This window comes from Numida meleagris, chromosome 1 (genome assembly GCF_002078875.1).
Source record: "Numida meleagris isolate 19003 breed g44 Domestic line chromosome 1, NumMel1.0, whole genome shotgun sequence".
NCBI classification, from domain to species: domain Eukaryota; kingdom Metazoa; phylum Chordata; class Aves; order Galliformes; family Numididae; genus Numida; species Numida meleagris.
The window spans coordinates 179,457,326-179,480,883 of record NC_034409.1 but is presented as its reverse complement, the minus strand read 5'-3'; the positions used below and the strand labels follow the sequence as shown (position 1 = coordinate 179,480,883).

Here is a 23,558-nt window from a genome sequence, read left to right as displayed (position 1 = left end):
GTTGTCAGTGGCAGACAGGGAAATAAATTAAAGATTGATACCAAAAAGTAACATGAGCTGAAGGGTTTTATTCATTAATAATTTCTGTAGGCTATAGCTGTGTTTTTAAAACTTCCAGTAAAATTTGACTCCCAACATATTCCCTCTTTGTTTTGAGTGGAACCTTATTAACAATAATCATAAAATCTTCCATTTAAAATATGTCTTCAGGACAGGTTTTGTTTTTACATATGCCTGGATAGTGCCTCAAGCTGATGCTTTACAATAATTTTAAGATAAATCCCTAGGTATTCAAAGCTCTCCTGCTGCTAATAATGACTGTCAGAAGACTCACAGATTGAATTTACTGGGGCTGGCAATAATTTGCTATGTAAAACGTGGAAAATGCTCATTATTTGCATTGTGACAACATGTACAATGTACGTAGCCTCGTGCAGTATGGCTGCCCAGGCTGGCTCACATGAGAGCTGAGCAAACCTTACAAGTCCAGATAGCATGTCATAATCTGGGTTTTCCTCAGCTGAAGAGGAAGACAAGTACCCTGGGCTGATGACACCCAGCTGCCTCTGTAATATATGCTTATTTGAGGGTGGAGAGACACTGAAACATGTTGCCCTGAGAAGCTGCGGACCCAATCCCTTCAATGACTCTATGATTTGAAAACTTTACACGTATGCCTTTGCCTCTGGTCAGCTAGGTGAAACCTGCTTCTTCCCAGAGCTGCACGGAAAACTCACTCAGTCAGCTCTTGGCCTTATCCTTTCAGATCTGGCAATTGTGCTACCACAAATCTGAAAAGAGGACAGGGTAATAAATAAATTAAAGTTCACAGATAGAGAAGGACAAATATTCACCCACATGCCTGAAGTGAAGTACTGGTCATAGATTTCTGTGGCCAGGTGAATCACAGAAACAGAGAATGACTTGGGTTGGAAGAGACCTTAAAGATCAACTAGTTCCACCCCGCTGCCGTGGGCAAGAACACCTTCCACTAGACCAGGTGGCTCAAAGATCCACTCAACCTAGCCTTGAACACTTCTAGGGATGGGAAATCCACAGCTTCTCTGGGCAGCCTCTCCAGTGTCTCATCACCTTTATCATAAACAGCAGATTCAGATTGCAAAAATGAAAAGATGTTTTTTTAAATCAGCTGTTCTATAGACAAAATCATTTCCAAATAAATGAATAAAGTCAAAGTGAGAAATACGTGTGTTGCATTGGAGGCACACCTTTTTTTTTTTACTTCAACTGTTGGATGCACCCTTTGGCTGCCACAAACCAGCTATTCACACTCCTTGTTAAATTCTTACACATTACAATCTGATCACTCAAACAAAAGGCAGTGCTCACTTAGATTTTATTAGTGTATTGATTCTGTGCACATAAACTTAATATTTGCTTGGATTTACAATACCCATACTTTCATTCAGAAAAAAAATTTTCTTAAACAAAATTTAACTCAAAACCAAAAAAAGGTAATGAAATGGTGAGATACGTCACAATGTATCTCCAGTAATGAAAGACAATAGAGCTGCCGTACAAAGTAGAAATTATTAGTGCCACCTATTGGCAGGAAATGCAAACACAGCAAGCTGTAAAGTAGAAAAATAACGCAAAAATAAAATGCCAAGTGCTTTTCTAATATGAAACTTCCTTTCTAGTAAAAAATAATAGCAATAATTTGTCTTTTCCAGCATTCTTTTATGTTTTCTCTGCCTCCATGCAGTTTGAATATTACTTATAGGAACAGTGATTTTTCAATAGATGATGGAGATACCACTGAAAAATGACTTTTTAAACTGCGGATCTTTCCAATCAGAGTGGGAAACATTATTCTAAAGAATCTCTCTTTATTATAAACATTTATGCTTGTTCAGTCAGGAAAGGAAATGTATGATGTTATTCACATGTCTAGCCAGGTAATATGGAATAGAGAAGTTTAAAAACAAGCTATTAATAAAATCTTCTGGGGAATTACTCAGTTGATTATTAAAAACCCATGTAAAGTTCATTCTGTTCAGTACCTTTCAAAAATGCTCAAATTATTATAGCTTATTCAAATTTATATTATTAATATTCTATAGCAAAATTTATAAATTTTAACAGAACTACAATTTATAATGAAAGATCTGAAAGTACTGAGAAAAGATCCCAAAAGGTACAGTAAGTTTTTGTGAGTACTATGCATTTAATATACCCAAATTTTAAGTATATGTATTTGCTTGCTGAATTTTTATATGGAAGTCTTGCTCTGAATGCAAGACACATCCGTTGATTGGGGCATAAAAGGTCAAATGTCACAGGTCTGACCAAATTCAACCAAATTTCATTTCCTGAATCCTACAGTTCTGCCTGTAGGTTAGTAAGCACAGTATTAACTGCCTCTCCTGGTCACAGAGGAAAATAAGAGAGACTGCTCCCTGGAAACTGCTAGCAACAAATCATTCCAGTTTGACTGTTCAGTATTGATAAGTGCTTTATCAGTAAAAAGATTCAAGTCTTTTTGTGCCCAATTTCTATAATCTTGTTTGGAATAGACTTCCCTAGCTTAATTATAATAAAATTATGAGGCAGTGTTAAAAGCTGAGTGTGACATCTGCTGCTTCTTTTCTATCTGCAGTTGCGCTCACACAGAAGAAAATTAGATTATTCTGATATAATTTTGTCGACAAATCCATGTTGACTGTAACTAATTTCCTTGTTTTCCTTTATATGCTTACAAATAGTTAGATTATTTCTTCTACTGATTTACCAGGAACTGAAGTTCATTTGATTAGTCTAATTTCCTAATACTTTCATATTCCTTTCATAGATCAGTAACACATTTGTTCCTGATCCTCACATATTGTCCTTGACTCCAGAGGGACTTCAATCATCTCTAATGTTCTATCAGTTAATTTTTTGAGTATCACAGCATCACTGCTAATTGAAACATCTACATTTTTACTAATTCTTTAACTTATTCCTTCCCTCTTCAAGCCTTGGGCTTAAGTTTTCTTCATTATTACTTATTACTGTAGTACTGAATATCAGCTTTTTAGAAAAGAGTGATGCAGAAAAGTTATTAAAAAAAGATAAGGTGTGTCGTAACAGCTCTCGATTACTTTCTGTCTTTTTTTGAACAGCTATTTAGCTAGCATTTGTCTTTTTTTTTTTCATGATGAAAGAATGGATTTTATTATCATCATGGCCTTTGGAATTGAAATACTATGTTCCTTTCTTATTTGTGATTCTGCAGCATCACATTTATGCAATACTTCCCTACTCTTAGGAAGTGTCCCTGCTTTACCTTTTCATAGGCTGCATGGAAAGCTCTTAATTTAGCACTATTTTCTCGTAATTTAACAAATCTTACACTTTCTTTCAAAGAGGATAGTTTGCATTTATGCCCTTAATATTGATTGTTCTCTCAAGAAATTTCTGGATTTCTTAAACTCCAATGAGGTATTATAAGACAGTTCTAGGTTTGCTGAAATCTACTTTCCTGCAATCTTATGCTTTATTTTGTTATATTACTCTTTTCCTATCATAAAGCTTAAGAACTCTGCAATTTCATGGTTTTTATCATCCCCTACTGCCTTGTACATTAGAGTCTTGATCCATTAAGTACAAGAAGATTCTCTAGCCAAGTTCTTCACCATCTGCATTCATAACTGTCACCAGATCATTCCAAGGATTTTCTGGAAAGGTTATATATTTTCCCAACAGAAGCACACTTAGACAAAAGGTCTTAGTAGCCTAAAATATTGTAATCTATATAATTTTGCCATTTGCTTACAAGAAATCTCATTTCCTTAACTATCCATGTGGATAACTTATTGTTCACCTCTGTATGTCAACGTTTAGTTTTTTATTCGTTGTAATTATTTTCAGAGACATTCAAATATAGCACAAAGACAAAATCCATTTGGTTAAATTTAATAACAAAAATATTTCCCACTAATCAGTACCAACAGTAAACAATGGAGTAAAGCGAGGGGCAGTGAAGATCTCTAAGATCTAACTAGGGAACAAAAGCACTTGGTAAAAGACTCATCCCAAGTACTGCTCACAGCAGCATTGTAGGAGTCTTCAGTTTGTTTTCAGTTTTACCCTCAGCAAGTTTGCAGATGACACCAAGCTGTGTGGTGTAGTGGACACGCCTGAGGGACAGGATGCCATGAAGTTGAAGCTGGACAAGCTCGAGAGATGGGCCTAGGAGAACCTCATGAAGTTCAATAAATCCAAGTGCAAGGGCTTGAACCAGAGGGGTGGCAACCCCTACTTTCAGGACAAGTAGGGGGGTGTCAGGATAGAGCACAGCCCTGCCGGAAAGGGTCCTGGGCGTACTGGTGGGTGGCAAGCTGAACATGAGCAGCAATGTGCCCTTGCAGCCCAGAAGGCCAATCGTATCCTGGGCTGCATCAAAAGAAGCATGGCCAGCAGGTCGAGGGAGGTGATCCTGCCCCTCTATCCCGTGCTGATGAGGCCTCACCTGTAGTACTGCATTCCGACGTGGAGTGCTCATTATAGGAGAGACATGGACTTGTTGGAGCACATCCAGAGAGGGCCACAGAAATGAACCAGGGGATGGAACACCTCCCTACGAGGACAGGCTGAGAGAGCTGGGTCTGTTCAGCCTGGAGAAGAGAAGGCTCTGAGGTGACCTGATAGAGCCTTTATGTATCTAAAGGGGGACTACAAGAAAGAATGGACAGACTCTTTAGTGAGGTCTTTTGCGATAAGACAAGTGGAAAAGTTTTCTACGTAAAAGAGGGAAGATTTAGGCTGGATATAAGGAAAAAGTCTTTTACAGTGGAGATGATGAGGCACTGGCACAGGTTGCCCAGAGATGTGGTGGATGCCTCGTCCCTGGAGACTTTCAAAGTGAGGATGGATCAGGCCCTGGACAACCTGACTGAGCTGTGCACATCCCTGTTCATTGCAGGGGAGTTGGACTAGATGGCCTTTAAAGGTCCCTTCCAACTCTAAGATTTCTATGATTGTATGATTCTATACAGAACTTCTCTAGAAGTTCTAGAAGAACTCTAGTTGAGTTCTATGTGATTATTTGTAAGAAGATTGTCTTTGTGTTCTTTAAATTCCCTTTTCTGAAGTACAATAAAAAAGAATAATATGGAGATATTACTAGAGAATAAAATAAGATTCTCAAAGACTATTCGATTATTCATTTAATGTATGTCAGTAAATAAATCCAATGAGGAAAAAATCAATAAAGTATCTTCTCCTGTTATGTTTGTGAGATAGATATAGATTTACATTTAATCAAAATCAATTCCTTACCTTTTAGCCATTAGTGCAGCTTAATAGTGGTCTTGCAGAGATTTCTTTTTTTGCTGTCCGAAGTCAAGGGAATTTTGCAGTCAGCTTCAACGGGGAAAGATTTCACCCAAAGTAGTTCAATCTAATGATTTCTTATTAAAATACTGGAGCCTAGTTTGAGCTTTATTATGTCAGACAACTGCATTCGTATCTCTATATTCCAAGGATCTTCTATTTATAAAGTTAATACCACTGAAAGATCAACAATTATCATGGTGATAGAATCTATACTACAACAAATCCTTTTATTTTATAGCATTTTTTAATAAAGAGTTTCATAGACTATTGGTTTTGTGATGAGGAACTTTAAACTGTACATCTTTCACCACTGTTGGGAAATAAAATGTAGGGAACAGACGTTCAACCATCAACTAATTGATTACAGCCTCAGGCTAAGTTCTCAATACTTGCTCCTATTTGTCTATCTGACTTTCCCAATATCATTAGCTTCTTAATCCTTTCTGTTCAGTACAGATGTCTTATGTTAGAACTATCTATACAAACACTATAACCTACTAAATGTACCTCCTTCGCTTCTTTGCTTTCTCTTTCAATATTTCAGCATACAAGGAAACATGTAGGTACTGTTGGATAGTAGCATTATTTTGGTAAGCAACTACCAGCCAGCCCAGTGGGATTCTTGGAGTCATAGCTACATTGTGTGGCTCCCCAGTCGCACTGGACCTCATCGCATTCCTCACTCATAGTTGATGTTACTGAATCTGGGAAACAACGTCAAAACTCTTGTGGTTATAGTGATTATTATATTTCTCCTGGGAGATTTCAGTTTTTCTTCTCAAGACAGACAGAATAGCTCCAGACAGATAGAATAGTAATTCTGCAGTACACCTGGATAATGCTCTCAGCCAGATAGGTAGGCAGGTAGAATGAGGAGTGCTCAACCAATTTTTTGCACCATGGTATCCTATCTGGGTTGACAGAAACACAGCTCTCTGTGCTCAGCTAATCAGTGCAAGCTAATGAGGCTTGTCTTTTGATACGAAGAATGATAATATTACATAACTTCACCTCAAAAATTCCTCTGGTAAATAGAGCAGTACTATGTCTCAGCGCAAATCACAAAACCTCCAGACTTAACAACTTATATGAAAAAATTATCACCATATAATCTTAATCACTATTCTATTGTTCACTGTTTAAAAGTAATAATATAAAAATTATTTTCTTGGCTCCAAAATTGGTATAACTATTGAGTACCAGAAAGTGAAGTTTGCACCTTCCCAGTTCTTATAAAATTTCCTTTCACATCCCATGAAGGATGGTTTCACACAGAAGACTGGATTAGATCTGACCTGGTGTAGAAAATCATACATTTTTTATTTCGCTGGCAAATTATTGACCAAAATATTGGATTTTACACTGCAGTGACATGTGCTATGAGACAGACATTTCAGAGTGATTTTTTTAAAAGGTAACTCCATCAGGGAAACTTTTTGTGCTGAAAACCTCGAGCAATTTACTGAAAATATTGTAGACTGAAGTAGTATCAGGATTTTCTCAGAATACTGCAGGGAAGTGTCACGGTCACTTTCCAGAGCTAATGCATTAATGAATTAATCACAAAATGTGTTAAAGTAACAGCCACAGCAATACAAACACTTCCACACTTAGTTCATATTGTTCTTTCTAAATGCTGAGGTAACCTCTGCATATATCTACAAAACAAATCTCTAAGACCTCTCAATGAAATGTTAGTCTTGACTTAATGCCTTAGCATTAGCTCAACCTGTAGAATTTTTTATAGAATATATTTTATAGATGGATAGAAATAAGTATATATATATTGCCATTACAATGCACAAAAGCCTCTTGAGCATGCAAAGCCATGCATCTGTTCCTACTGCCTGAATTAGAAAAAAATACCACATATGTAGTTACTTGAACATAATGACAGTGATGATGAAATAAATACTATTTATGAGCCTAAGGGTTCCATGACAATTTTGTTATAGTCAAATTGTGCTCATGACAATAAACCACAAGTTTCATTAAAGGCCACTTATGCAAAGACCTTTATCTAGTAATAGTACCAAACTTTCATTTTCCGTGCTGAATACTGGATATAAAAAAAAAAAATTATGTGAATTGAAGGAGTATATGAGGGAAACTAAGCTTGGAGAGATATGGTGGTATGAATGCTGCCAGATAAGTAACAGCCTACAAAAATCTCATTAAGAGTTTACTAGAATGGCTTCTTTGGAACTGAACTACTGAACCAGCTTCAGGAAACAAGATAAGCACTAGTACAATAGCTGGTTAAAAATAGATCAATCTACTCCATCTGTTCAAGGAATTTTCTCAAAAAATAAGAAGGTTATATCACTTAAAGGAGAACCCTGCTCCTATTAATTCACTCCACTGTTGAAAACTGTTTGGTACAGCTCTGGTATAGTATCTCTCAAAGCTCTCTCTAATCAGGTTTTGTTTTGCTTTTTATTCCTTTTCTAAGGAAGAGTCTGCTGGTGATTCCTGTAAAGAAATTCCTCATTTTAACCTCGGGTCACAGTGGAATCTCCTGGTGCAGACTCTTATGTGATGAAGGTCCAAGGGGAGCTTTGAGAAACCAGTGCGAAAGCGATGGTTCACAGATGCAGCAGCTTCCAATGCACAGTGCCTCAGCTCTGCAGAGCTGTTGTAGTGCTCAGGATCCCAAAAGGAACAGAATTAAATATCGGAGTACCTTCAGCCTTGCACAGCTACAAAGCACCACAGGACTAGTGCCTGAAGATAAGCTCAGCAGTTGTGAAGCTTCCCTTAGGAAGCTCCTTCCCATAGGAGACATAACTATGGAGTGATGATAAAGATGTAATATTTGTGAATACTAGCATGAACAAAATACTCATTTTTTAAAATTTTTATTGTTATTTTTGCCAGTTGTCTGACGCACAACAGAGTTGTGAAATGCTAATCAGAGAACTAGTCAGAAAATCAGAATTTGTGGATACTTTTGCAAGGAAATAAAAAAATCTTTTAAGATTTCCCTGATGGGTACTTCACAGCATTAAATGCACAACAAACTACTTCACTATCCTTTGACTGCCTTCCAGCTTAACTGTTAAAACAGTGGAGTGTTAAAATCACTCTTTGGAGATGAAGTAGCACAATCATGCTTTGAAGTGTAATAAACATGGAAAAGAGGAAGTGCTACTTACCAGTGTGAAACACATTATTTTTAAAAGGTAAGACATTGCTTCCTTCATTCTTTTTTAAAGGCCTTCACTTCCCAAGGGCTAAAAAATGCTGGAGAAACTGCATATATTTCCATTATGTCCAATCCAAAGAAAAAAAATCCCTGAAAAGAAATTCTAGTGAAATTTTCTTAAATATAACTAACTTCAAGGAAAAATATGCTTTTAATTCCTGCATTTCAGTAGGATGAGAACTATTTGTAGCAATCAGAAATAGTACTGTTGATTGACTAGAAAGCTCCCACCATAACAGAGACAACACAGAGGATAAACCTTCTGAAGCTTTAGTCCAGGAGTGTATTTTACTTAAATAATAACAGGAAGATTAGAAAGGTAATTCTCATATAAGACTACAGAGAAAATCTAGCTTTAGTCTGCTATTCATATAAATCCTTTTTTCCTAAAGCCTTGTCTTGATTTCTAGAGGGACCAGAGCATACCGGCATTACTAGAGAAGGTAGTTCATCAATCATCATCTAGTCTTCCAAACATTAAGGAGAAACCACCACTGTGTGTAAAGTATACTGTTCCATAGTCAGTCACATCTCCAGACTCAAACATCTCATCCCTGGTTTCATACAATGACAAATCTTGGCAGAAAGGTAGCATTGCAAGTTCCTGTTTATAAAAATGAAAACATTAATTAAAAAAAAAAAAAGGAAAAAAAAGAAAAAGAAGCATTTGTCCGATCACTGCTATTAAAAGGAGACTGAAAATATGTCATTGTAATTGGCAAATTAAAAATCTGCTAAAAGTGTGACAAAATTTGAAATAAAAAATACTATCAATGTAAACGCATTTTGAAATGGCAGTGAAGTATGTATCTAAATCTTGATGGTTTTCCTCTTCTAAGAGTTTCTATTCTGAAGAATAATTTACTGGCTTATTTTCAGACCAATGCATCAAAAGTTCAGCTCAATGATAAATTTTAATTTCTACTTGATGCTTGGTATTCCACAAGAAATAAATCTATGCTGCCAGAATATTTCAGACCAAAGTTTGCAGAAGCCAAGGATCAAATAAGGTGGATGGGCAATTACCTTCATGTACCAAAGAAACAAAAATCACAACAGAAGCACATTTTTAAGACACATAGCAGAATGCAGAGCTGCTGGGCACACATGGCCTCCCCATCTCAGATGCGCAGATCATTTCTCAAGATGGAAACACCTCCTTTCAGCAGTTCTACGGGTGACATTTTTAAAAATAAGACCTTGTCAGTCATGTAGCTCATCTGACCACTCAAAACAGGCACTCAACCAACTGGACTTCCTTTGTTCTAAGCAGTGGCATTTTATTTAGTAGATGATGACAGAGTAGCACCCAAAGGGAGCTGAATACCAGATTGGATACAGCTCCTGAGGGTGGACAGTAGTGCATATTGGGACTTAAGAATATAAGAACAAGACAACTTTATACATCAGAGCCACTGATGTGATCTATTTGGACTTTAGCGAGGCCTTTGACACGTACCCCACAACATCCTACTCTCCAAATTGGAAAGAAATGGATTTGATGGGTGGTCTGGTCAATGGATGAAGAACTGGTTGCAGGGTCGAGTCCAGAGAGTGGTGGTCAGTGGCTTGGTATCTGGATGGAGACTGGTGACGAGTGGTGTCCTCCAGGGGTCAGTGCTGGGGCCGATACTCTTTAATATCTTAATCAGTGCCATCAACAGTGGGGTCGAGTGCACCCTCAGCAAGTTTGCAGATAACACAAGTTGTGTGATACGGTTGACACACCAGAGGGATGGGATGCCATTCAGAGGGTCCTAGACAGGCTTGAGCAGAGGGCCCAGGTGAACCTCATGAGGTTCAACAAATCCAAATGCAAGGTCTTGCACCTGGGTTGAGGGAACCCCCATTACCAATACAAACTGGGAGAGGAAAGAATTGAGAGCAGCCCTGCCGAAAAAGACCTGAGGATACTGGTGGATGGGAAGCTGGACATGAGCAGCAATGCGCCCTCACAGCCCAGAAAACCGACCATATCCTGGGTTGCCTCAAAAGAAGTGTGGCCAGCAAGGCAAGGGAGTTGATCCTGCCCGTTGACTCTGCGCTGGTAAGGCCTCACCTGGAGCACTGTGACCAGATGTAGAGTCCTCAGTACAGGAGAGACATGGAACTGTTGGAGCACGTCCAGAGGAGGGCCACAAAAATGATCCATGGAATGGAACACCTGTCCTATGAGGACAGGCTGAGAGAGCTGGGGCTGTTCAGCCTAGAGAGGAGAAGGCTGCGGGGAGACCTGTTAGCAGCCTTTCAATATTTAAAGGGGGGCTACAGGAAAGAAGAGGACAGGCTCTTTAGCAGTGTCTGTGGTGACAGAACAAGGGTAAATGGCTTCAAGCTAAAAGAGGGTAGATTTAGGTTGGACATAAGGAGAAAATCTTTTACAGTGAGGGTGGTGAGGCATTGGAACTGGTTGCCTAGGGATGTGGTGGATACCCTGTCGCTGGAGACTTTCAAGGCAAGGCTGGATCAGGTCCTGGGCAACCTGATCAAGCTGAGCTGTCCCTGTTCATTGCAGGGAATTGGACTAGATGACCTTCAGAGGTTCCTTCCAACTCTAAGGATTCTATGATTCTATGATTCTATGATACACTACCAGTATCTGACAATTAGCAGCTTAAGAATTTAACAGGAATAACTTCAGATACTTGTGTTTAGCAGCCTTTGGGGGATGTTTTGTAATTTCTATAAATTTCTATCAATCAATTTCTGCCTTTGTCTTTCAAAATATCCGGTGGCAATTATTTCCACATTTTAATTGTGAACACATTAATAATAGTATCATTTGACTGCTTCTGTTACTTTTAAGAGCTAATGAATGATCATTATACTTGATTTTATGTACTTCTACTATATTTCAGAAATTCTAAAAAGAAGTTCTTATTCAGTTAAATTTCCCTGAAAACCAAAACTGTTCTGTACTTTTGCTCATCCTTGTCATTTCTTTCTTGATTTTATATTTCTACTATAGCTCATAAAACAATACTTTCTATTTCCTTCACTCAATTTCTTGCAAAACAGAGGACCAAATTTTAAGGGTTGTACAAGGTAGTAGAGGCTAATCTCAAAAAGCACATAAGAAATTATCTTTTTTTTTTAACAAATGCACAGGAATAATGGAGGCAGATGATGCATGATAGATTCTGGTCAACAGCACAAGAATGAATCTTAGACTGATCCCCATGGGTTTTAGTATTCACAGAATCACAGAATCACAGAATGGTTGTGATTGGAAGGCACCTTTGGGTCCATCTGATCCAAGGCAACTGCTGCAGCAGGGATACCCAGAGCAGAGTACCTAAGGACTACATCCGAGTGCATTGCCTAAATTAGACTGTTATTAGCATCCTTCTTACAGCAACAACCTATTGTTGCCTCATTGTTCAACTTGGTGTTCACCTGGCCTCCAGTATATCTACCCCAGAGCTGGTATATAGTGAAGCCACGGTTTTGCCTTCAGGAGAATGTCAGAAATACAATCCCAAATGTAAAATACAGTGACGTGAACTCCTATGTTTGGAATTTCATCCTTGGAAGTAGTTAGGCAAGTACTGTGCACTGTGTTCAAGAATGCCCTGCAGGCCAACAGTCCTCCATTTAAAGAGCAGATGAACTAATTCTGTGGATGTTTTATATGCCAAATGCCTGCTGCCATTTAATTTAAGATTAGATTGTCAGTCTGTCTCAGTGTCCTGCATGGTATCTGGAAATCAAATCTATTTGAGCATGGCTCATATGCTTATTAGTGCAGATGGAATTTTCATGTCTTTCTCCATGTATTTCTATGCACATGAAAGCTTTGATTTTTCTTCCTGTATATATTTCTTACAACAACAATAAAAATTCATTTCATCCCAGTGTTGCAATAATAATTATTTGAGCAAATACTATCATCTCTGACTCCCATGATACTATGTGACTCCCTTGATATTGAATGTAAAGTCATTTTGACATATGGCTTACAGCTCAGATGGCATTTGGTTTACACTTCCCTGTGGAATTTGAAGTCATAGAAGTCACACCGAACAGTTCTGAAGGAAATCATGCAGAAAACACCCACTTACAATAAAAAAAACATAGAAAAAATGTAGAAATTGGAAAGTACTGGAAGGAAAATAGTATATGTAAAATAATTTGGAAAATATCAAACTAGCCAACAGATTTTTCTATATGTTGGTCAATTGCAAATTTCCTTGTCTTCTGAATTTTTTCAAGTAAATAAGTGATACAGTCTAAATCCAGTATTTCTTGGGGAAAATACTATCTTGGTTTGAAACAAAGCTACAGCTCAGTCAAAATATATTTGTAATAAGGCAGACTTCTCTTTTATGTCCACTTGTATTACATGTTAGTGAAAAAGCATTGATTCAATACTACTGAAAGCACAACAACAATCCAGAAGATTTTTCTTTTCCAAAATAGTGTAATTTCACCATATTGACACTACTGACCAGCACTGACCATAGTGACACAGTGAAATAATGTTCTTCAGCAATGAGGAGATTATATATTCTAATACATTACAGGAGCTGAATGTTGTAAAATTGCTTTATTATAGCATTCTTTCCTCTTACAGTATTTCTAATAGAAAGATAACATTTTGTATTGAGCAGTGATGGTCTATACTGTAAGTTATTTATCAATTTCATTGTTTTTGTTATACCAGTTCATCTTGTGTTTTTGTAGCTACATAAGAAATGCTATCTATCTTGTATACTTGAAAATTTTAATTTTAAATGACTACATTCTATTAGCCCCCGCCATAGCTTATTGGAAAAGAACAATTGAAACATTTGGTGTAAATGCTATATTCATCTTCTAAATCTCCACTGACAATATAGATGTTATCAGGAGCCTAATTAGGGATTCTAGGTTTACCCTTTAGCCATAGAGAGTTAATACATATATATATTAAAAAATAAGCTTATGTTTCCCTGTTACAAGTTTGCTTTGTTTTGAACTTTGTTGGATCGTGCCATAAAAAAGCCAGTTTGGAATTAAATGCACTGAGGGATGGACTGCTTGATGGGATTAGGAAAGTGACAAAGATGGTGGAAGACTCTAAGGGTGAATCAGCTACTGCAAGGATGACAATGAGGCTTCTTTTAATTAATTAATTAATTCTTCTAATTAATTCTAAGAGGCTTCAGTACATCAAAAAAAAAAAAAAAAACCAACATAAAAGCTGAATTCCTGACAAACTCAATGAAATTTTGATATCTTTATACTAGAAATGTTGCTCTTTAGCTAATGTGAATCAAGACAGATTTCAGCTGAGCTACGCTGATTTACATGAGCTGCAGACATGACCCATTGTATTTAATTTAGGCATCTTATTATAAGAAAGTTATTCACATATTGGAGAAAGATCAGAAGAAAGCAGCAAAAATGATTAGGCCTCTGGAGTGATTGATGTATGAGGATTGATTGCAAGTGCTAAATATGCATAGTTTGTCTAAGATATGACTAAAGGGGGACATGGTAGCAATCTATAAATATTTGAAGAGTCTAAATGCCAAGGAGGGAAAGGCTTTTTCAGGATATGGAAAAGAAGCAGCAGGATGAAAAAGAAAGAGTGAATTTAAAAGGAGTTCCTAAATGAAGACTTTGGAGAGTGCAAAGGTGTTTTTCCTTTCAGAAAGAAAAAATATAGGTATAAATATTGATAGATATATTTGTAAATTCATGGCATGCATGATTGGTCTCAATGACCTTGAAAGATAAATTTTAAGGATAGTTTTATGCAAGTGATCAGACTACATATGCTGATAATATCTCTTCACATTGGAGACTGTTGTAAATTTTTGTCATTGTTTTTGTTGTTGTTTTTAGGGTTTAAACAACTGTCATTCCACATGAAGAACCACAAAATTGGTAAAAAAGAGACTAAGCATATTGCAATTGCAACTGATTTAAAATTAGAACATCCTTTTTATCCAAGAAATACCACTTTACTTTGATCAAAATAAGGAGAGGCAAAAGATCTGTATTTTCCCTGTTTTAATTATCTCTGGAGCCAATGGTCTGATTTAGGAACAACAAAGGAAAAGGTTGCCTCTGGAGATGCCTTCTGCATTTTTATGTTCTGCCAGAATATTGTTGGAAAAGAGTGGTGAGTTTAGAAAATGCCAATGTATATGTAGAATAGAACTGAACAGTTGGAAGAGATCTTCAGCGATCAAGTCCAACTCCCTGACCACTTCAAGGCTGACCAAAGTTAATGCACCTTAATGAGGACATTGTCCAAATGCTTTCTGAACTCTGTCAGGCATGGGGCATCCACCACCTCACTAGGAATTATTTGATCATCCTCACAGTAAAGAATTTTTCCTAATGCCCGGTCTGATCTTCCTCTGGCACCAGCTTTGTGCCATTCCCAGGAGCAGAGCTGCAGGGAGCAATGAGATTGCTTCTTGGCCTCCTCTTCTCCAGGCTGGACAAGCCAGGTGTCTTCAGCCTCTCCTCATACTACATGGTCTCCAGTACTAGCTGTGTTGCCCTCTTCTGGATGCTTTCAGGTACCTTAAGATCCCTGTTATACTGTGGAGACCAGAACTACCCACTGTATTCAATGTAAGGTCACACAAACACCAAATATAGCAGGAGAATCACTTATTTTTGATTAGCAACTATTCAGTGATGAAAATGTGTATATAAATAGATACTGACTTGTGAGACCACAGTGGCATATTAAATATTTTGCAGAAGCTTGACATGGATTCAGTTGTGCTGGCAGGAAAGAAGAAAACTACTTACCACCACTCATCACTGTAAATTATATGTAGGTAAACACCAACATTTGCTTTTCATGCAAACAGAGTCTCCCATCACAGGACCCATTATATTATTATGAGCAGATGAGATGATTTAATATTCATTACATAGATACAAGCAGTAAGATACTGCTTCATGCACATGCTGATGGACAGTAAATGTATGAAATGCATTGTACTAACCTCCACTGTTAGTACAATTACAGATTTTAAATGTTAGATATAATATGAAAAACTCTACTAGCATGAAAGAGAGATACAGAGGTAATATGTATGCTTGGAGAATATATGTTTTAAAAACTCTGAAAGACTAGCTGATATGGAAAATCGACCAAGTGTGAGCAGTGGAGGAGATACCAAGCCGCTTTCCATCATCTATCAGTGTTCCTGGTCAACTGGAGAGGACCCAGAAAACTAGAGACTTGCCAGTGTGACTCCCATCTACAAGAAGGGTCGTAAGGAGGATCCGGGGAACTACAGGCCTGTCAGCCTGACCTCAGTGCCAGGGAAGGTTATGGAGCAGATTGACCTGAGGGAGATCATGTGGCATTTGCAGGACAGCCAGGGGATCGGGCCCAGCCAGTATGGGTTTGTGAAGGGCAGGTCCTGCTTGACTAACCTGATCTCTTTCTACGATTGAGTCACCCACCTGGTGGATGAGAGAAAGGCTGCTGATGTGGTCTACCTAGACTTCAGCAAAGCGTTTGACACTGTCTCCCACAGTATTCTCCCGGAGAAACTAGTAGCCTGTGGCTTGGACAGGTACACTCTTTGCTGGGTATGGAGCTGACTGGAGGGCCAGGCCCAGAGAGTGGTGGTGAATGGAGTTAAATCCAGCTGGTGACCGGTCACGAGTGGTGTTCCCCAGGGGTCGGTGCTGGGGCCTGTCCTCTTCAATATCTTTATTGATGACCTGAATGAGGGCATTGAGAGCACCTTCAGTAAGTTTGCAGACGACACCAAGCTGGCAGGAAGTGTTGATCTGCCTGGGGGTAGCAAGGCCCTACAGAGAGAACTGGACAGGCTGGATCACTGGGCTGAAGCCAATGGGATGAGGTTCAGCAAGAACAAGTGCCAGGTCCTGCACTTTGGACACAACAACCCCAGGCAATGCTACAGGCTTGGGGCAGAGTGGCTGGAAGACTGTGTAGAGGAAACGGACCTGAGGGTGGTGGTCGATGCTCGGCTGAGCATGAGCCAGCAGTGTGCCCAGGTGGCCAAGAAGGCCAATGGCATCCTGGCTTGTATCAGAAATAGTGTTGCCAGTAGGAGTAGGGAAGTCATTCTCCCTCTGTACTCAGCACGGATGAGGCCACACCCTGAGCACTGTGTCCAGTTTTGGGCCTCTCACTGCAAGAAAGACATTGAGGCCCTAGAGTGTGTTCAGAGGAGGGCGATGAAGCTTGGGAGAGGTCTGGAGCACAGGCCTTATGAGGAGCGGCTGAGGGAGCTGGGATTGTTCAGTCTGGAGAAGAGGAGGCTCAGAGTTGACCTTATTGCTCTCTATAACTACCTGAAGGGAGGTTATAGTGAGCTAGGGGTTGGCCTCTTCTCTCTTGTAACTAGTGACAGGATGAGGGGGAATGGCCTGAAGTTGCGCCAGGGGAGATTCAGGCTGGACATTAGGAAATTCTACTTTTCTGAAAGACTGGTCAGGTGCTGGAATGGGCTGCCCAGGGGGTGGTTGAGTCACCATCCCTGGAGGTGTTCAAGAAACATTTAGATATAGCATTGAGAGACATGGTTTAGTGGGGTTATTGGTGGTAGGTGGATGGTTGGACTGGATGATCTTTTAGGTCTTTTCCAACCTAGCTAATTCTATGATTCTAGGATTCTATGCTTTCCTTGGATTTCAGTCTTGGGATGTGAGACAGAAAAGAGGCATTTCTGTGTCTGCAAGATGCACAATTGCTTTGCATGTATAGCACCCAGGAAGAGGCAGAAGAAATTAGCACTTCACTCCAGACTACAGCGCTAAGACGCCATAGAAAGTAATAAACAAAATCACAGCAATGTAGTAATGTGATTCTGTAGAACTTTTCGTATTAAATCATTTAGTGAGACTAGAAAACATGGATGTAAACAGCATGGTTGCAGATAAGAATTCATATTTTTGATGAATACTAAGTGGTTTCTGTGACTCATTAACTGATCAGATAAAAAGTAGGGTCATGAAAGAATTTTCATCGTAGAAGACACTGAAAAGAATAGAACTGTTTACCTTAAAGAGGTACTAATTTAAGTAGTTAAATGCACCATGATCATGACTGTTCTACCCAATTCTAAGTACAAGAACTAAAGTGCAGTTACCCAATTCACAAACAGCCCATTTGAAACCAAGATGTGGAAGTTTTCTAATCCTTTGAGGCTAGCATGATTCACTGAAAGACTTGATACTGTATAGGCAAACATTAGAGTCTAATCTTTTTTAGATTTTGAAAGGTTAATTTATCCCAGAAACTTGGAGAAAAGTTTTGCTGATGATCCCACAGATATTCCCCACATCAGCCTGCTACAGGAGACTTCACAACTTCTCTGGGTTATTTTAGGCTTTTATGGACAAATGAAACAGTAGTTACACTGCATGGTATTTCCTATAACACTCACCTTGTGATAGGGGAGGCTAGCATTCCCTGAATTTTGCTGCTTAGTTTTTAGATTTGGATTAAGTTCTTCATGCCTAAAGAAATCCAGTTCTGAGACTGAGCCTTAACTTATGCCAAATGCTGCATTTCCTATGGAAATAGATTGTGACTTTCAAGTAGTTAACAGTTGTTAACCTATTCAAGCAACAGTGAACAGGTGCAACAGCTGATGATTTCATATAGTTTTTGTTCTTTATACAGAAAGATCCAGGCAGCTTTCATGCAATGGACGTATAAGGTTCAGTCTGTGGGGTCTTCTCATTCGTATTCCTGGGAGGTCTCAAGAATGTGCAGGACTAACAGTGAGATTTGTAAAAACCATTCTGTTCCAATGGAGAACTATCTAGAAAAGAACAAACCCAGACTCCTGAAATCTTGTCCCATCACAAGACACATTTAAAATTATGCCTATTGTAGTTCTTGTAATAAACAAGAATGTATGAATGGTCAAATCAGAGTTTCATCCAGCCCAGGAAGCTGAGTGATTTTGCCTAATAATGAAAGCCTAGAAAAAGACAATAAGCGTGGGGATATCATGACACATACTTCCTCAGCTAACCTCCTAATCTGTGACTCAGGGACTTCCAGAATCAGAGATTCTGTTTTTAATAAGTCTTGATGGGATTTTATTTTCCGAATTTATTTTATTGCTTTTTGAACTTATCAAAGCCTCCAGCATTGCTAGCATCATGTGGCAGTAACAAGGTGAACAACTTAATTATGTGTACCACATAAAATTAACTTATTTGGTTTGCTTAAAGCCTGGTACTCCAAAATTTCATTTCATGTATTTTAGTCCCTGCACTGTGAGAAAGAAATGAATAGTTGTTTCCTATTCCCCTTTCCAGAGTCATGCAAGATTCCTCTTCTCTGGGTTTCCCAAAGTATGAGAAAATACCTAAAGGGTCTGTTCCAGGACAAGGCAACCAATGCCTTTTTATGAAACTGAAGCATATGCAAATCTTAAATAAGTTCTTATATTTTCATTGTAGCTATCATTGCAACAGCAAATAACAATCTCCATTATTTCCATCATCATCTCTTGCCCCAGCCAGACTCATAGAACTGCTAAGGGCTAAAAGATACTGTAAAGGAGCTGTCTCATAATCATATAATCTATCTTTTTGGCTAAGATCTAAAAAACTTAATATCGTCAGATCATCTCAAATAACAGTGATTACATAGACATCTGCATTTCTGTAATACATAAACTCTTATTTCTTTCCTTTTCTGCTCTGAATGGTATAAAATGTAGTCTCCACTTCACAATAGTGCTTAGCAACCAGTCTTCAAGATCCTAAAATAATATGTTTCCTACTCTCTCACTCTTACTTGCTGGTACTCACTATTAAAACAGTCTGGATGATTCACTATCAATATCTTCAACAGTGACCAATTAAATGGTACATCTAGGAGTGTGGTATCATCACACATGAAACGAAATGCCTTCATCTCAGTTTTGACCTTCACTATGTTTAGCAGCAATCTATTCTAGAATTCTAGACTATACTACACAAGTATGGTGGTCTTGTTTTATCTTAAGTATTTCCCATTCATACTATGTTAGAAAACAGCCTACTGTATTTCAATTTAGAAAGAAAAAATATAATGTGAACTTCAGGATATCTGAAAACATCTTCAGCATCAATTCTTATAAAAAATATAGCTTAAACTATTTATAGGGGTATTTCTCAGACACATGAAGTCCATGAGCTACATTATGATGCTAACTTTGCAGGAAGGGATTGCAGCTATTTCAGGCAGCAATGAGAATATGTGGTGAACTGAAATTAGAGAAAGCATTAGCATTTATTTACCTTCTATATTCTTATTAATTTAAAACACTAGAAAGGTTGCCTGGGGCTCTAATCTTATTTAATCATTCAATAAAAAAAGACTCATAGGGATCTTCTCAATGTCTACAAATACCCAAAGGTTTACAAAGAAGATGGAGACAAGATTCTTCCAGTGTTGCTCAGTGCCAGAATAAGAGGCAATGGGCACAAAATTAGTAAGTCTGAAATCTGTTAAGAAGATCTTGGTTTTTTTAGTGATTTTTTAGGATGTAAGGGAGCTGCAAGATAATTAGGTTTTTTTCTGACTTTTTTCTGAATCTCTGTGACCACACAATACAGATCATAGGAAATACTTAGAAGGAGAAAACTTAATCCATATGCCAACAGTAGAAATGTTATGGATTGTAGTTTTTAAAAAAGAACAAAATGGAAGCTAATTTTTCTCTGTCAGGAAGTAACCAGCAGCTCTGTCCATCTGATAAAAGGTAATGTTATGAGACTCAAAAAGCAGGTTCCACTAGGCTCATATTTATGAGCTCTGATGAACCAATGCCTCAAGAACTGAGCAGTCATTTAAAAACTTGGAGAAAATTTAGTTAAAGGATGTAACCAGTATTTTAAAAATCATTTAGTCATATTCTCCAAAATTGAGTACCTAACAGATAACAAACTTCAAGAAAAAAGCAACTGTTATAATATGGTCCTAATTCTTCTAACCTCATACATGCCCAACATTCAAATTAGGAATGGAATATCTCTGAGTAAGAACAAGATCAAGTTCCTTTCTATGTCTTTCTCTTCCCAGAACTTAACTAATTTGTGTTTGTAGTATGTTGCACAAATGACTCAGAGAGCATCTGCGATAAGAACTGAGTGGGCCAAAATTTTCTATCAAGTAATATAATCCATTTTGCTCTTTTCTGTTTGCAAATTATGAACAGGTTTTATTTTTTTCAGTATTCCTCTCTTCCCTTAAATTGGAAGTTTTTCTCAGACTTTGTATCAGCCTTCATCCAACTCTATCCAGTGATAGAAGCTGCCTGCTCTCTCCAAGAAATGAGGAAGAAGACTAAGAGTGGGGGTCTTAATGTGTCTAATGTGTCTGCATCAGCCCTTCCTCTAGTAAACGCTGCTGCCAGAATAATTTGCCAGACTGTCTTCTATGAGAAAGCTGCTTGACAAAGCACAGCTAATCATAGAGAAAGGTGTTGTAATCTGCATTGCTTTGCATGCCCATTGAAATGATCATAAACTTTTTGCATTCTTCAGATCTGTCATCTCTTTATTGCATATGTCTGAGAGTGCATATTGACATGTTTGAAAAAGAAGTGTTTTCTGAGTGCAATTCTTGTAACTAAAGCTTCATAGTAAGAATATGCTCAGTTTGTTTTCATAAGTGTGCAGCAACCTTGGCCAAAAATCTTCCAATAATTATTAATTAAATATTTCAAATGTGTATTCATAAAAACCTAGTTCTACTGATAGCACAGAGCAGCCTCCTTTTTAAGTCAGTTTTTCACTTGAAGCAGTACTGCTGGAATAGTTTGTTTAAAATAATTTTTCAGTAGGAGTATGCAAAAGGGAAATAGGTGGAACTCTGTGCAGAATAAAACTATGTACAAACTACAGTAAATGTTGGACACTGAACAGAAGGCATACAGAAACATTCCTTAAGTTTATTTTAGATTAGCCTGGATCTGGATGACTGTTGTGCCTGGCTGGTATCTCCTGATTCCAGTATACTTTTTACAAGTATACTTTTTAATACAAGTATACGTCTTTATGCATGTCCATCTCTTGTCTACTGAGGAAGAAATATTTGGAAACTCACTTAAAAATATTATGCTAAATAAAATGCTAGTGCTGGTACTGCTAAATGTGGGAATGAAACAGAATAAAATTACCTCACAGTATCCTTTCTTACCCATCTGTGAGTGTACTGATAGCCCTGTCAAAATAGTTGGAGGTATTTGTGGCAGTACGTACCAGGGGGCACTATGGATCCACTTCTGTTTTGCTGTAGTCCATCTGCCCTTTGACCATGCCACATCTCTGTAACTTGGTTTGGGTCACATGAATGTTATCTCATCGTTGCCCTTCAGACTGAGGATAAATGCAATTAATTCAGTCCAGTAAATCAAAGAACTTAAAAAAAAAAAATAAAGTGTCAGGTATAAGCACAGCATTACCAAAAGAAAACAAATGTCTAGGGGGATTTTAGAGTTCCCTGACAATTTTTCTTCATGGAAGTTGAAATGAGATAAATTAAGCTGTTACGACGACAAAACCCAGGAGGTTTGGAAAGTCTTCATGAGACAACTAGAAATGCAGAAGATTTATGAGGAAATAGGTCTTCTAAATACAGGTATAACATATTGGAGAATGACTATATGGGCAGGGTTTTAATCATAAAATTCTTACTTGGGTCCTTCCAGCAAGGCAGTAGCAGTATTTCCCTGTCTAATCATAACTCACATAAAAATCAATTTTGACAAATCCACTGTACTTTTTTCAAGTTCATGAGAAATAATTTATAGCATTAGCTACTAAATGGTGTTTTATAAGCATAGAAACTATGAAGGATGTTCAAATACTTGTTGTTTCATATAATAGCTCTTATCAGTTGTCAGTATTATTCTTCCTCCTTTTTGCTTTCTTATTGTGTCTAAATTATTTACTGAAGCTGTTTGCACTGATTGATTTTATAGCACTCAAATATGAATCAGTAAGTTGCTTCATATCTTAAATTTATAAACTGGCTTTAAAAATGGCATAATACCTTGTATAAACTAGTCAACAAGTAGCTACATGCTATTGTAAGGGACTAATTTCAGAGTAACTTAGAGCTTCTGTGATAACTTTACAGGTCTTACAAAGCACTGTCAATAGCAAATCCTGGCCGTGGGATCCATACATTTTAGTTAATAGGGCAGTGCTTTGCGTGGGATCCATACATTTTAGTTAATAGGGCAGTGCTTTGCGTGCCTGATGGTCAACACTCTACCCTAGGACACTGGCACAAAATTCAGCAGAATATGAGTAGTAGCATGGAAAAATATGCAAACTTGAATTTGGCAGTTAATTTACTGCAGTGTTAGCCCACTTGTAAAATTCATAGGAGACATCAAGTCTAACTGTGTATCTTAAACTTCCCTCATTTTAAAGATTTCCATATCTTGATTCAGGAAATGCAAACTGAGTTCACAACACTAACAAGAGACATAAGTAAGACTTAAGCTATCTGGATAATACTTGGCAGTATGAAATGATCCATGTTTTCAAGGACAGATTTTAAACTACATTTTCAAAGACAGAAGCATAAATCAATGGCAAAATATTTTGTAAACTGGATACAACAAGTTTTCTTCCTTCTCTTCTAGTTTTATAAGCTTTTCAAGTATCAAACTGAAATGTTGTCTTAAATCAAGTTTTCTAAAGCATAACTTTCAAGGCATTAGGAAAAATAATAGTAAACCCTGTTGGGGAACGCCCCAAGTTTCCCCAAAAGGGTTGCCCTACCGGTACTCGCGTGGGGAACGCACGATCAACTCAATATGAGATGCGTCCAATTTTATTGTAGCAACACACCATCTTATATAGCATATATGCTTCCAGGGATACAGGGTCCAGGGATACAAGCTCTATGCAACGCACACGCTAACAAATCGTTGCCCGAGTAATCTCCATATATGGGATATGTTGTTAACTACAACACTATGGATACAGAATACTATGAATATGCTGAAATATACTAGAACACACTGGAAACACCACATTCCACGTATCTAGGGATTACATCATT

The 23,558-nt window shown here is 37.8% G+C and overlaps 1 long non-coding RNA gene across 12 annotated transcripts in view; it reads right to left on the bottom strand.

The window, feature by feature from the left end:
* Positions 1 to 23,552, bottom strand: part of LOC110389800 — a 119,990-nt gene extending 96,438 nt beyond the window's left edge. For 11 of the 12 annotated variants that reach the window (XR_002433396.1, XR_002433393.1, XR_002433402.1 and 8 more), the window contains exons 1-4: positions 21,743 to 23,552; positions 8,972 to 9,149; positions 8,496 to 8,635; positions 5,284 to 5,514 (exon numbers count right to left, since the gene is read on the bottom strand). This is a non-coding gene — a long non-coding RNA (uncharacterized LOC110389800). The remainder of the gene's footprint in view (positions 1 to 5,283; positions 5,515 to 8,495; positions 8,636 to 8,971; positions 9,150 to 21,742) is intronic. The other variant, XR_002433403.1, reaches the window with a different exon arrangement.